Raw genomic sequence first — 15,214 nt, 5'->3', positions numbered from 1 at the left:
CTTGTTTGCCTTTCATTCTTGAAACCTTACATCTTCTCCTCTTGCATGTAACACCCTCACTGAATGCCAACACAGTCTTTGTACTTCTCAAACACAGGGCATGCATTTTCAAATATTCATACCCCCGTGTGTACATTCATATGTTAGGTTTTCACTATGTTGGAAGTATATTTTCTTGTACCTGCAGAACCATACATCACTTCCCCACAGCTACGAAACTGTATTTCCCTCTCCCTCCAAAACTCATTGAGTTTCTCAGTGTGAGTTCCATTTCTTTTCAGCGCTGTCTCTCTCTGGCCGGACAGACACATCCATCACTTAGACTTACACTCCTCCAGAATTTACACTTTTCTTCAGCTTCATTATTCAATCTGACGCTGACAGAATGAAAGCTATTTTACATGAGGTCAAAAAGAGAAGGCTCCATTGTTCAAAGTTTGTTCAAAAAGCGCTCATATAATTTTCTAACTCCTCAGACTAGATGAGGAATCATGATAAGAGGAGAATCAGTGCTCTACAGAAAGCCAAAGGGCTGTGAGTTGCTGAATCTTTAACAGTATATGACTTTATTAAAAGAGAGAGTCCCAGCTCATGTTAGTTTAAAATATATTGGTTTTATACCATGCTTATACATAACCTCAAAACACTCCTTAGAGCCAACCCTCACTCTTCATATCGTTCCCTCAACACAGCTCAATAAAGTGTAAACATGACAAACCACCATGCATTGTCAGCTCCTGCAGAAGCAGAGGAAGTGTTATGGGACTGTCACTCCTTCATCGTTACACGCAATCTCCCGAGAATATCTTCCACCGCCGCTGCTTTTGCTACCCTGACTTACAGCTACCTGAGTGTCAGGACAGCAGTTTATGTACAGACTGCAGTGTTGTATAAATGATCAGAAGGTTTGACTGCAGTTTTCACACGCTTTCCTGCCCCGGTTATCCCTCTGGTATGTTTTCTGAAACCTTCAGCCTAAACCCCAGTAAGCCAGACGGATCATGAAGCGCCACTTTCACGGCCTGTTTTCAAACTGGAAATCAGGGTCAAATAAGTGTCTGGCCTTCAAATCTGCAGGAAATTTCCGCTTTTTCTGCTCTCAGCTTAGAACTGGCTGTGCAGTTTATGCGAGACTGCCAATCCAGTACAGCCTCACTCAATCCATCCGTGGCTTTCTTGTGGAGACTTGCATGAAATGAAACATACCCCTTTAACATAGATTAAAAATGTGTTGCCCCAACCAGCAGCTTAGCTCTGCCCAGAGCTGAAAACAACTTTACAAGCTCATATAATGAAATCTGAAAAGTAGCATCTCAAAATTTTAGCACTCTGCGCCATCCAGGTGACTCATCCTACTGTGGCTTACTTTAGCCTAACCTGGGTACATACCCCTTCCCCAGGAATTAGGCATGGGCCAAAACACATTCCAGGACACTATGATGCATTCAGACATATCCACCATCCAGTGGCGATTGCTCGAAGACTGCAAGGGAAGCTCAGCTTCCCCTAAAATTTCCCCCAAAAAGTGGTGATATGTACTGCTGTGTGTACATTTCATTGACAAAATATGAGCTAGAATTCCTTCATCTTTTGTTCAGAATCGACCTCCTTCTCATTCATCCCAGCAGCGTCTCAGCGGTTTAACACAGTCTGACGCTGAGCGTCTTCTGACTTCAGTGGGGAAGCGTAGAGTGGGTTGTCCCATTGTGGAAACTGGACGGTCATTGGATAAAAGCTGGGCTTTGTCCCGCCCATCGGACGCTCAGCGTCTCTGGGGGTCTATGAGGCAGTGGGCTGGCCAGGACGCTGGGCTTCTGCATGATGATTGGATGATGTCGAATCCCTTTTTGACTGACAGTGAAATGAGCCATAACTCTCCACGGGAGCATCTTCTGAGTTTTACATTCAGTTGTTCTGGGCTGATCCGGAGGCTTTATCGATCCCCAGCGAGTTTACCTTTCTTAAAAACGACAAGCGTTGTGTGTTTAAAGATTCTCTCTCTTTTTACCAATAACCAGCTACAGCTACAGCTACAGCTGCGGAGCTTCTCCCCCTGTCACTCACACTTACAACCTGTCGTAGTCTAACGTAGCAGCTCCAGATGCTAGCAAGCTGGCACGGAGGGTAGAAATTACGTTTAAATAAATAAACAAATTTATGACGTAGGTCGGAAAAAAATGAGCTTCCCGTCTTTGACTGACCAGCAGCCGCCACTGCCACCATCTCATTATGATCAGCATCCATGTGCAGACTCCTGCATGCAAATTACAGCTTAAAGTCCACTTTAAGATGTTGGTACTGGGAATAAACTTTCTTTTTGCTCACATGTTGCAGTGCACAAAAAAGGGCAGGAAACTGTTTTCTGCTATCCTTGTCTACTTTCTACCAGAGATACATCATCACTGGGTTTCAAAATGGATGGCATCTCAATAAATCAATCAGACAAATGGAGCAGTACCACCAGAATCCATGGGGGCAGTCTTGCTGTTACTACCAGACAACAATGCCAACGTAGAGGACACATGGAAGTATGCGAGCAGTGACGATAACATTGTTTGAATAGGATGTATACATTTCCATACGTAAAAGGAGGATAAATGGGCCTTTGCACGTCTATTGAATAGGTTATGGCAGGAGTACCAAAAACGGTTTACCTGTTCATCCCTTTCCTGTTAAGCTGACTTTAGCAGCTGAGGTGGTCTACCAAACATTTGCTGTTCAATTAAAAAAATAGTATTATTGACAATTTATATTGTCAGTGACAGAATTTAACACTTGAAAAAAAAAATTAAGTCTTATTTGAAAGTACCTCCTTAATGAGTTGTGTCACTGTTCCAAGGAGACACATTAATGACCTGCTTAGCTATTAGGTTAACCTTGTTTCATTAACCCCATCAACATAGTTTGAAATGAGCTACTGCTTCTATTGAACCTTTCTGTGTCAACATTTGGGTGCCATATTGTGCTCCTCACTGAACAATGAGGGCACTTATATGCAGCTTTTAAAAAACCTTAAAAAAACCTGCAGAAGACTTGATGTCATCTGACAGCTTTTCAAATCATACACCAAAAAAAGCAGCTTTCACCTGAATAGTTATAACATTGAGAGCCCTGCAGAGTTTGTGACTTTTCAGGGGCAAATTGGGCTTTTTAAAATCATTATACAGAGGCACTGCTTTTGAAAATAGAGTATTGAATGAACAAAAATATCCAATTAAAGTCATGCTTTATGTTTTGGAGTTCCTCAATACAAAAATCATCCAAATTCATAGAAAAAAAAAACAAAACTTGACCTTCCAGTATCTCCCTGGGGCACTTCATCCAATTTTAGTTTTTTAAAGCGCCTCTGAGAACTCAGTTTCCATGGCAGTGCAAGCATACTCTGTTTACTCATGTATAGTGATATTCATGTGTGGGATAGGAGGATGCATCTGAAATACGAGCTTGTCTATAATATGAGCTTTTACTGGGAATACAGCTTGCAAGAATCATGCTGGAAAATGTGTAAGCAACCAGGAGGATTAAGAGAATCAAGGCCAAGTTCATTACAGCACACTCCAGGAGTACATCAACTTATAAATACGGGCATGATTAAAATTTATTTATATTTCGGTTAGGAGAAATATGTCAGGCTGGAATCCTCTTTGGGCTGATTTTCTCAACACTCACAGCTCAGTCTGAGCAAAATCTTCAGTTGGTGTTTGAGTTTTATATGTTTTAAATGTCATGGTGCAAGCGGGGTCACAATCAAAGATAGATGGTGGCAGCATGTGCTCCTTTGGATTTCATTCACTTCCAGCCTCTCTCTTTGCATTTCATCATGATAAGGAAATTATTAAACTGCAAAATATGATCACATGCAGCAAAGACTGGATTATTAAGTGTGCCTTGGAACCAGTTTCAAGCCACGGCCAACATGATACATCAAAACAAGTAAAGCAGAGGAACGTGAAATCAAGTCAGGGAAGACTGAAAAATGAAACTGAGGCTTCAGCTAATCTACAGGTATACACATTTGAAAACAGAAGCAGGAAAATCAGTCATCCCCTTCCTCCCAGTCTACATTCAGTCTTGCATGTGTGTTTACATGCGTTTTAAGAAGGCTTAGAGCTATTAAACACTGCCATCAAAATGCAAATGGGGCTCTTAGGGAGGAAGGAAAAATTTACAAGGTAAAGAGGAGCTGATGAGCTGACGCTGCAAACTAAATAGTTGGCTGTGGTTTCTCCTCGTCCCTCTCTCTGTCTCTTCTGCTGTCTCCATGGTGCAGCAGCAGCAAGCGACCATTACGCAGCAATTCATTGGATAATACCAGACCGTAGCTACAGCATAGCCCTGTTAGAGTATTCTTCACTTGGCCTCCAGCATGCTATTGTAAAAGCTTGCCTGCTCTCTCCCTCCAAGTTCTCATTATCCCCCTCTATCTTGGTTGTTTCCCCCCTACCTGCCCTCCATTACCTCCTCCCGTCCTCTTCTATTTCCTCCCTTCACCTTTACAGCAGTCCTTCCTCCTTTACCTGCCATTCTGTCCCCCTCCTTTTCCTCTGCTATCCTCCTAACAACTTCTCCCTCCCTTATCGTGAGGGCATCTTCACTCCTCTCAACCCTTTTCTGTATTCAGTCCCTGCACCCTGTCCTGTGCCCTCATCCCCTAACAACTCCTTCTTAGTCCCTCCTGTCTCTTTTCCCCATGCCCATGCTTCCCCTGTCCCTTTCATCTGCTTCATCCCCTAGTTTAATAATTTAATACCATCTCCTTTCTTTGTTTTCCCTCCATCCATTTTCCCCCACTGCACCTTTCCCACTAAACTCACCTACTCCTCTTTGCCCCTTATCCTCCCATGCTGTTTTTATCCACCTGCTCCCTCATCCCATCCCTGCTTCATATCTTCCCTCATAGCCATATCTCCTCTCCTTATCTTTTTCAGACCCATTTACTCACACTTTCCGTGCTTTACAGCCCCCTCAGCATCCCTCACCTCTTCATCTCTCTCCTCCCTGTAGTCTTTAATCTATTAAAAAGGGATATCAGCATCTCTAAATCGTATGGGAGAGAGAACACCAGCGCCATTATCTCCCCATCTGCCTTCTCCTCCTGTGTGTTTGTGCGCGTGCGTACATGTGAGTGCGTGTACTCAATTCGCCTCATCCAAAATTACAACTCAACCTCTCGCTAACAAGCGAGGAAAGACTAAAAAGATAGGGGGATAAAGGGAGGAAATAGAACGGTTATCGGAAAGACGAGAAAAGTAGATAAGGACAGTCATACCTGTGCTGCTCCCTCTCCTCCTCCACTCCGCTTCAGGCTGGAAGCTATTTCTCCTCTGGTTATCAAGCCAGGTGTAGAACTCCACTCAGCGAAAATGTGTCAAATAATCCTCCTCCTGTTCAGGTAGATTTGCAAACCAAATTTGAAATCATATCCACTTTTTCACGGAGTATCTTGCACCTTGCAAAGCTGGTCGCACTACGGGGATGCTGAAGAGGCGGTGGGGCAAGCAAAGGATTTTTTCAAATTTAGTTACCGTTGAGTTTGCATGAGAGCCCGGTGTGCGGGTACTCGACCGGTGGCAGCCTGGAATCTACAGCAGCCCAGTGTTCAACGCTGATCCACTAGGACACAAGTGTGAGCATGGAAAAACGCCGTTAAACCGGCGCACCGCCGCGTTGCGCACTCATTTGGACTCCACATGAGCACCCTGCATTCTGTTTAGACTCCTCTTATCGGTCATTAAAACAAAAACACCAAGACCTCGGGGTTTAAATCACTAGATTATATAGTTATTAAAAGAGTAACGTAAAAGCTAAGGAAAGGGAGACTGACGGGACTGCGAGCAGTGATACCGACACGTTCGTCGTTTTTGGCTTCTCAGCCTTCCTCAACGTAAAGCTCCCCTATAGATACTCCATGCTCCCCCATTCAGCAGCTGTCATTCCTGCACCAACATCTCATCTCACTCATTCAGAGCTCTTTGCCTCAAGTCTGGACTCGGTGTCACACGAATAATCCTTTCCTGCCGTTGAAGAGTATCCACCCCGAGAGAGAAATGGAGTAAGAAGTGCACAAATAAGGAGCAAAGAGGTATTAAACAATCTGAGAAGGTTGGTAAATCGTCGCTCCTTCTGTAAGCCACAGAAGTGACTTTGTCTTGACCTCTCTCTTCTCTCCGCGCGGACAAAAGCGCGTGCTGCCCGGTGGATTGCACGGTTTGGATGTGGGCGTTATTGGTCAGGGAAAAAAAAGACAAGCTCCAGACAGAGAAAAGGATGGTAAATCCCGCTCAGAAACTCGCCTCTAATCACGTCCTTCTTTCTCCTGTCGGTTAAGAGCGCCCTGTTCCGCCGCTGTGGGCATCTCCTGCAGTTACTTTCATACTGTGCGGTGGTTTGTCCCGGGAGGCGATCCGCCTACAGGCTCCTCTCTCTGTCTGCCTCCTCTCCTCTGTATCCGTGTCCTGCTCCGTCTATTGACAGCACGCGGCACCGGGATTAAAAGTTGCTAACAACGGATGGGTGCGTTGTGACGAATGCGCGTGATGCCATGGCGGGGCGTTTACCTGCATGTGGCAAGAAGCTGGTATAGTTTGGGTCTGTGAGGGAAAGAGACAGGCTTGGCCAGGGGTTCTCAAAGTAAGGGAGGCGGACCTCAAAGCGGCCGTGGCCTCACAAGTGGGTCCTGAGTTCACTAGTTTCATTTTCTGACTTTTATTGTTCTGTAGATTACATTTCTAGACACACAAACAACTATTCTCTAAAATGTCTTTTTCCTTTGAAAGGCAACACTTGCACAAACACACAAATAATACTTGAGTGTTAATGTGGAAAATTAAAACCTGTTAAATAGTTTGGTTGAAGTAAGGAAAACAGAGACACACAACTGGGGCACAACTGATTAAAGCACTAACATCACATTTTACACAGGTATGAAACAGACTTAGATGAACAGCAAAGCCTCCTTATGACCCCAAAAAGCAAATTTGGAACATTTGAACATCGGAATGCTGCTTTGTATTTGTAGTTTTCAATGCCTGTAACTGCCGTCAGAGGATGGGGGTCATATGATGCTAACAGCACAAAAATAAAAATAACACCTCCACATGCATGATGACTGATAAAAACTATTCAAAGACAGTGGAATAACAGCTTTTGCCAGGAAAATGGCACGCACATGTAAAAGAAAAGATCGTCAATGATGTATCACTTTGTCCACAGGGGGGCACTAAAGCTGACTCCTCACAGGAGCTTCAATGCGTCACACTAGGGTCAAATCCCCTCGCATATTTGCTATATATTTTAAAAACATAACACAACCGAGAAGCTGCTTATAGATCAACTTAACTGAATTTTTAAAAGGGCTGATGAATGCCAATGCCAAGTATTAGAAAAGAGGTCTTCCAATTCAAGGTAAAAGAAGTGCGCAGTACCCTGTTCAAAGCAGGCTGAATGGTTTGATTTAAAGGGGACATATCATGCTGATTCCTGATTTAATTCTTACATATAATATGATAAATTTGAAAACAAGACCTCTCACCCCCTGAATTTTCCAAAAATGAGATATTGTATTTTTTCTGATATCCTAGAACAAGATTTGATACCTCTGAAAATAAATAGGTCATTGCCAGTTGGCCGCGAGATTTCGACCTTCGTGACGACACGAGGATGCTTTCTTTTTATTGGAGTAATCTGATAAAGCAGCTCCTCCTCTGTGATGTCAGTTAGTCACACAACCACCACCGAGGGATACACCCACCAAGAGCCGAGTATAACGACGATAATAACATAGTGACGAACTGACGGTAGAGGCGATCTTTAGACTACACTTTCAGCATGATGGATAAAACAGACAGAAAAGTGAAGGAGCAGGATGGAGCCCTGTTATAGAAATAGTTTATTGGTGAAGTCTGCCTATATTTCCATGTATAAACTATACATGTTACAGTACCGGTTTGACTCACCACACTCAAGCGTCCTGAGATGATCTGTGTTGAGGTGGATTTTCTTCCTCCTGAGCTGCAGAACCGTCTGGGTCTGACTCGGGGTCCAATACAAAAGGACATATCCTACACTCTGCCATTTTATTAGTGCTATCAATGCCTTAAGGTGAAGTTTTGGCAAACTTTGGTCTGCTCCATTCAATGTGGCAATTTTGTAAATACTGCCATGCTGCAAAAACCGCCCCCTGGCTCTACCCCCTCCACCCCTCTGATAGAACTGACCAATCAGAACACAAAGGGCTGTGACGTTGCGAGGTTACTGGAGGTCATTCTCGAAACGGAGCGTTTCAACAAGATCTTCAGAATGGCCTAAAATGAGGATATTGAGAACGCTATTGTGGGGAAATGAAGGAACTAAATGACTTGTACTGAGGGCAGAAATGCTTTACAGGCATCCTATTCTGGCATAGTGAAAAGGAGAAACAAGCATGATTTGTCTCCTTTAAGGTCTCTGGCAAGCACACAGAGTTGTGACTTCCTCTAGAAGTATCTAAATGGCTCATTCTCTGGTGAATGCAACCATTAGAACTGGGCAGATTAGGGACAGCTTAGTCAACTCACTTTACAGATTCTGTAGGATTTTGTAGATTATGAAGAGTGAGGGTTTTGTAATTATCTGATTACACAGAGACGGGATAGATTTAATGGTGCATGGCTGGCCAAAAAAGCAATATCATTCAGGATTGTGGTTACTGGCGTTGGCGGTGGGGCCAGGAGGGCAGCAGATAACGAAGATAAAGACTATAAGAGAGGAAGTTAGAAAGTAGACAGAGAAACAGATTAAGAGAATGGGCAAAGATCAGACTGGGGCACAGAAAATGAAAACTCTAATGTTGTTCTTGCTGAGCTCTAACCTCAATCAAAACAGAGAAACCTCTGGGCTATACTGTAGGGTAAAGGTCAGTCTCATAAGACATAAAAACATATGCGTGTGTGTGTGAGTGTGTGTGTGTGTGTGTGTGTGTGTGTGTGTGTGTGTGTGTGTGTGTGTGTGTGTGTGTGTGTGTCTGTGTGTCTGTGTGTCTGTGTGTCTGTGACAGAGAAAAAAAGTCTGACATGGGATGTAGGAAGTTTATTTTTGGAAACAAAAACAGAGTCACTTCTCGTGGCATTTGACGGTCTAATGTGATGAGATTTTGCCAAGCCTGGAGCAACTTTTTCTTTAACTACTGGTCAGCACAAGAAAATGGGTCGGCTCTTGTTTCTGATAGTTTCTATCCACTGTAGTAATGTTTTAATTAGACCAAGTGTCCCCAGGGTGGAGCAAAATGTACTCACTCTGGGACCCCAGAATGAAAGCTAATCTGTGACCTAAAGGAACCCACAGAGTAAAGTCATCAGGGCTGAGTAAATATTGGTACAAGCACACAAACTGTTTTCACATGCAAATAAAGTACTGACATTTTATGAACAAGAAAGCAGAAAGATTTATAAGACCAGAAAATCACTGTTGACAACAAAACACAACAAGTCTTGCCCTGAAATTCCCTCAAGACTCAGAATCCAGTGATACATTTTGTCATCATGTTGCACTCAAACATTACTGTAAAAGTGAAGGAATAAATATGAAAACAGCAGAGATGTAGGCTCAAACTGGTCACATATTCACTTCAAGAAAGCAGATAGGAGGTGTGAGTGATAGAGCTCAAAAAGAAATGAATATGTAGTGAACAGAAGTCTGGAGGACACTAGAACAGAGGAGAGATGTTAAATATGTTCATCTCCCTTATACTGATTACTTTACTCTGTGGGTAAAGTCACCTCAATGGTTAAAAAAAAACTTCATGGAGAGACATTTAACATGATATTCAGTGATAAGCCAACTCATTAACATTCAGTCACTTTGAGTGGCTGACTAGTTAGAAAAATACAGTTTCCAGTTAGAGGATGTTGGCATTTGCTGTGTTTACTTTATTACCCATAATTTTATTTCACACCACAGAACTTAAGGCTTTGAGCAGTTAATTAAACATTATGAGCAATTTGAAGAAGCTACTCGAGTCTGAGAAGTTTTGTTAGGTATTTTGCAAATTAACCTGGGATTGTGTAGTACTGATGTGAATGAAATGTGTCACTCCAATCAACGTCAAACAAATAGTCCTCATGGTGCCTATAAAGGGAGTTTTCAGAGTTTTTCCCCAATTTTTGAGACACTGTGACCAGTATACTGATGCATCATCGTGACCGACACAGTAAAATGAGATTATCAAGGTTGTGATTGTTTATTTAAGCTGGAGTTTGGCGCCTGTGTTCGGGTTGGCTAAAAGACAAGGAGTGAGTATGTTTCAGTGTTGATTGGAACTCCACCGGTTAGGGTCTGCTGTGAGATGTAAGTAAGCAAGAAGACTTTTTTTTTTCTTTCTCTTATAGCACAATGGTTTATTTATTTTATTTCATTTATTAGTAAAGGGATCATGTACAATATTTAACATAAATGCCACTATTTGATAAATTGTACCTGAGTTGGCTTAAAGCTAATTTACATCTGCAGTCCCTTGGCAGGTCACAATTAAATCATCACATTGTTGTCGTCTGTGCTAATGGCTGAAACTTGAGCGGAATTGGAAAACTTCATGTATTTAGTGTTAATACTTCCCAACTTTGAGGAAAAAATAACAAGGCTGGCTTTTGCTGTAGTAACTGTGTTGCTATTCACCTGGATGATGTTTTTCAATTCTTTGTATCTTGGGAGAATATTTCTCTGCTCCTCCTGGGTAGAGAAAGCTATTCTAAAGGGTCTCTCCATGCTTGTGAATGGTCAAACACTGCAAACACCACCCCTTCTATATGAGCGTGCACTGATCTAGACTGGAACATGCTGGGTTCAATTACTTGAGTTGATATCCAGCTTCATAGTACCGTATCAGGATTGCAAATGTCTCATTAAGTCAACCCCAGTAACGGAGAGAGATCACGAATGTGAATCGAAGGCCACGTCATTGTACAGGCCCCTGGGCACACCACAATATTACGGCTATGGCTGTGATGTAACATCAAACCTGCCTGGTCATCTCTTTTTTTTTTATGCTCACAGGACCAAATCAGAGTTTATCAACTTGTGTTGCAGTCATGTTTCAATTGTGTGTAGATCCAAAGAGAGAAAAAAAAAAAAAAAAACATTGACAGAAAGTTGAACACCAGAAAAGTGATTTAAGTGGGGGACCCTTTTTTTTATCACATAGGGTATTACTGCTCACGGGAGAAGCTTCATCCCAGAAACATACTTTAGATTTCCACAAAGTCACTTTTGCAAGTCCAAGTGAACTTCCACCTCTGAAGCCTGATCCTCTCCTTTTTAACATCACAAAGTATTGTCTTTTCCTGCCCTGCTTCCCACAGGTTCTTTAGGCCTCTGTCTTTGTCTGATGTTTTGAAAATACTCATCAACAGCAAGTTGTATAAGAAGTATTGCAACCAGCCACACAACAGAATGAAGAGGCTTAGACAAAACGTGAGACACTGACCTCTATCACTGTGTGGGAAACACTGTTCTGTAGCTGCAACAAGTGATAAACTAAGCATGGTGTGGACGCTTGCTCACTCGATGCAGAGTGCTCAGCATCATGAAAAAGAAATATATTCAGAAGCTTTTAGCTTGTGGTTTCAATGGGCTAAAATATAGAATAGAAAGGTTGTGACCAAGCTAGTTGACGTCTCAACTTCTCTGGCTTTGAGTCTAAGTATCAGTCTAAGTATGAAGAATGAGGTATTGGGTTAATTATTTGCCGTCAATGGAAAGAGATAAACTCTGCTTACCAACTAGGGCTGCACAATATTGAAAAAAACTGACATTGCGATTTATTTGGGGTTTGCGATATATATTGCATTATTAAAGATAGAAGAGTTTTCACCAGATGACTTGAATAGCTCTGTTTGGGAAGAATTTGGTTGACTCACAAAGACACCATTGTATTCCTATAATACTGTTTAATCCAGGCTAAGGGGGTTTATCTGTGAATGATGAAGATTGCTGTATATGCAAGGGATCCAGGAGGCCATGTCTCTGTACAAAATAGAATAGGTTTCAATTTCAGTTGCTTTTTTTCCATTTCTCCAATAAATGGGGGAAATGCGATAGTCACATCACATGCGCGATGTGACTATTACGCATGCACATATTGCGATGGCAATGTTCAAACAACTTATTGTGCAGGCCTATGACCAACCACCTTGTTTTGGTAAAAACTGCTGCTGCTTTTACCTCGAAGAGTTTGGATGAAAGCACACAAAGTACTTATGTGGTAATAACTAAACTGAATTTTTAACTTTGGAATTTAAATGTGTCATTCTTCTTGAATTGCAGCCTGATGTCAAATAAGTGAGTAGAAAAAAAACCCAATATGATCCAAAATAAATAAAAAATAAAAGCACCACAGGCAATAAAAAATATCTTCTCTTTGTTGTTATATTTTGTTATTTATTGTGATTTTCATATCTCATTTCCCATACTCAGTTGGCATATTTTTGCTTCTTTGTGTTGAAGTTTGGTTACTGTCAGTTCAATGCCACATGTGTTGACACTGCTGCGGCATCAAGCTGTGTTTCTTAACAATAAAGCGCTTGTGAAGTTGAGAGGGAGAGATAGAAAAGACTTTGAGAGGACACAAGAGATAAAGACAGGGAGAAGAAGAGAGAGTAAGAGAGGAGAGCAGGGAGGGGAAAGAAGGGAGGGAGATAAAGAGAGACGGAAGACCCTGCAGCCGATTCAGCACCATGGACAGCGCTGCAGCGGGATTCAGCTGCACAAGGCCGGAACACGCTTTATCCTCCAAGAGAAAAGCCGAAAGCTCTTCTCAACACGCTCTGATCTCTCTGACTCTAACTCTTATACACACAGTTATCTCACATCCATGTTTTCCTCTTGCTCCCTCCTTCTCTCCTTCCTACACACAGACACACTCTTTACTGCCTCTTATGACTCTCTCACCTGCCTCCAACCCTCCACAGTCTGTTTCCTGTGTGAATGCTCTCTTTGTGGATCGACATCAGAAAGTAGTTGACAAAAAATCAGGCATATGTGTTTTTGTGTATGTGTGTGAGTCACAGCATGATAAGCCTTTGTTTATGTTTTTTTTTTTTTTTATCCCTCCCACCCCCCCCTACAAGCACCAAATTTGGAAAGGAAGAGTTCAAAAGGACACTAAGCACTAAAGCGGTTATGTGATTTATGAAAAGGATGAGAGTGTTTAGTCCTGCCAGATAGGAGTACTGTGAGAGTAATGCACACTGAAGAGAGGGTAATGTGCAAAAAATATGTGGCGGGTTTAAACATGATTTGAGAATGACAAAAAGGACTTGAAACATTTCAAAGTTTGGTTATGACAAGCCATTTTAGATTTAAAGGAAATCTCTGACATTCATGGAAATTTGATAGACCAACAGAAATTTCATGATCTTGCCGTCAAGACCAAATCTATTGTAAGGGAGTAGAACATTAAGTATTGATAGTCCCTTGACCACTTCTGCAAATAATAATAAAAATAAAAAAAACTGTGCTGAATACACCTGATACTTTGGCACTTTATCTGTGATGGACCGGGGGTCATAGGGCATTATAGGTCTTCAATCTTCATACACCCTAGCAGAGGCGACCAGGGTGATCAGCCCCCCACTTGTGCCCAAGTGGTGCATTGTTTCACAAGTCCCCCCTACACATCTACAGCCACTTTGAGGCCCTCTCTATGGCCTCCAAAATGTTCTTGACGGCTCTCCTAGATTGCAGTCATTTCTCCCCAGGGAGTTTAAGGGTTTGCAGTAGTGAATGGTCTGCATCTGACCTTGGCTATCCCATAGCGGGCTTTTCAGCCGTAGCCCCAGCACCCTGTGATGAGCTCTGTATACGTGGCCCTCTTTCCCTGGTCAATTCAGTCCTCCCATGGGACAGTTAGTTCTAGAGTAGCCACTTGCGTGTTGGACTCTGATGTCAGCACAATATCTGGGCAAAAAACAGAGGAGACCCCCTGTTGAGCTAGATTGTTGTTGATGAGCCTGATCTGACTGGTCCTGGTCTATCAAAGGAGACTAACTGTCTGGGGGCAGCCTGGATCTTGCTGTGCTGGGTAGACAAATGGAAAGATCTTAAGGCTTGGTCATGACACCAGCAGTACTGCTCTTCTTAGTGCTTCTGGGCAACAGCCCAAGATATGCTACGCAGTCAAAGCTGGGGGTGAGCATTGGCAAGAGCCTCACGATATGTGTCACGTTAAGATAGTGTCATGAGCTATCATGTATCATGATATCACAATATTGCGATACATTTCAATATTCTACAGAGTTGACCAAGAAAAAAATGAGATGATGTTTTATGTACATCACACAGTATTTCTCAAAATTAAAAGTACAACAGAAAACACTGATGCGCATGGCAGACTGACTTTATCCGTACAAAAAAAACAGTTGTGGAACAACATTTTTTTAATATACTGTGAGACTATACTCATTACACAGTCTATTAGCAACATACAGCAGAGTAGCTCTAAGGCACCATCTACCCCAATGGAGGTAAAGAAGTCGCATTGTACTTCCAACATACCTAAAATCTGACCATTTATTTTAACAAAAAAAAATTATAATAATTTGTAAATCCCATGGGCACTGTCACCCACTATCATAGAAATGTGGTTGCTGTGCATATATTTGTTATGAAAGCCAATGAACAGAATGTTTTTTGAACCCTTCTTCCTTTCTTCAGTTGTTTTGTAGGATGTAAAGTTAAGACATTGTGTACCGATTTGTTGATACATATTGTCGATTAGGTAGTGTGATTTTATCATTGGTTTTCTTTGTGTAAGAAGGGACAAGACTGACCACTGAGTGTAACCCCTCACAGACTTGGCTCTAATCTCGCAATAAAACCACTTATTCTTAAAACAAGCAAGCAGTTTAACTTTGTCCCCAATGACCAGAGAAACATTCCCATGTTAGCATAAACATTAGATCCAGTTAGTCATTTTGATCTTTTTTTCCAATTACACCCCGGTCTGTTTGGTGGCATTTACTGTTTTAATATTTTCAGATGCTTTTAGTAGAGATGGAAAATGATGTGCTTCTGTTTTGCACAAGCTACACTTAATACGCTTGGAATTAGCATGTCATTAAGTTTAGAGACTGGTGGTGGTGCAGTATTGTTTAATGAGTTATTGGTGACTGTGGGTCAGATTTGGCAGGAAATTAACCCATATATGAAGCATATATCTGCCCACACAGCCGTACTCAACACC

General features: G+C 42.1%; 1 protein-coding gene across 3 annotated transcripts in view; it reads right to left on the bottom strand.

Moving 5' to 3' along the window:
- LOC141797761 (leucine-rich repeat and fibronectin type III domain-containing protein 1-like protein) overlaps positions 1-15,214 on the bottom strand; it is a 429,138-nt gene that overhangs the window by 204,970 nt on the left and 208,954 nt on the right. For 2 of the 3 annotated variants that reach the window (XM_074679445.1, XM_074679443.1), the window contains exon 1: positions 5,270-6,543. The exons of the other annotated variant lie outside the window; for it this stretch is intronic. The gene's annotated coding sequence lies outside the window, so the exon portion shown is untranslated. Of the gene's footprint in view, positions 1-5,269; positions 6,544-15,214 lie in introns of those variants that run through there. 3 annotated transcript variants of the gene reach the window in all.

This window comes from Halichoeres trimaculatus, unplaced genomic scaffold (assembly GCF_033239565.1).
Source record: "Halichoeres trimaculatus isolate MK-OKI-2021-1 unplaced genomic scaffold, fHalTri1.1 fHalTri1_scaffold_9, whole genome shotgun sequence".
Lineage (NCBI taxonomy): Eukaryota > Metazoa > Chordata > Actinopteri > Labriformes > Labridae > Halichoeres > Halichoeres trimaculatus.
The sequence above is the reverse complement of the archived record's forward strand: the minus strand, read 5'-3'. Positions and strand labels throughout refer to the sequence as shown.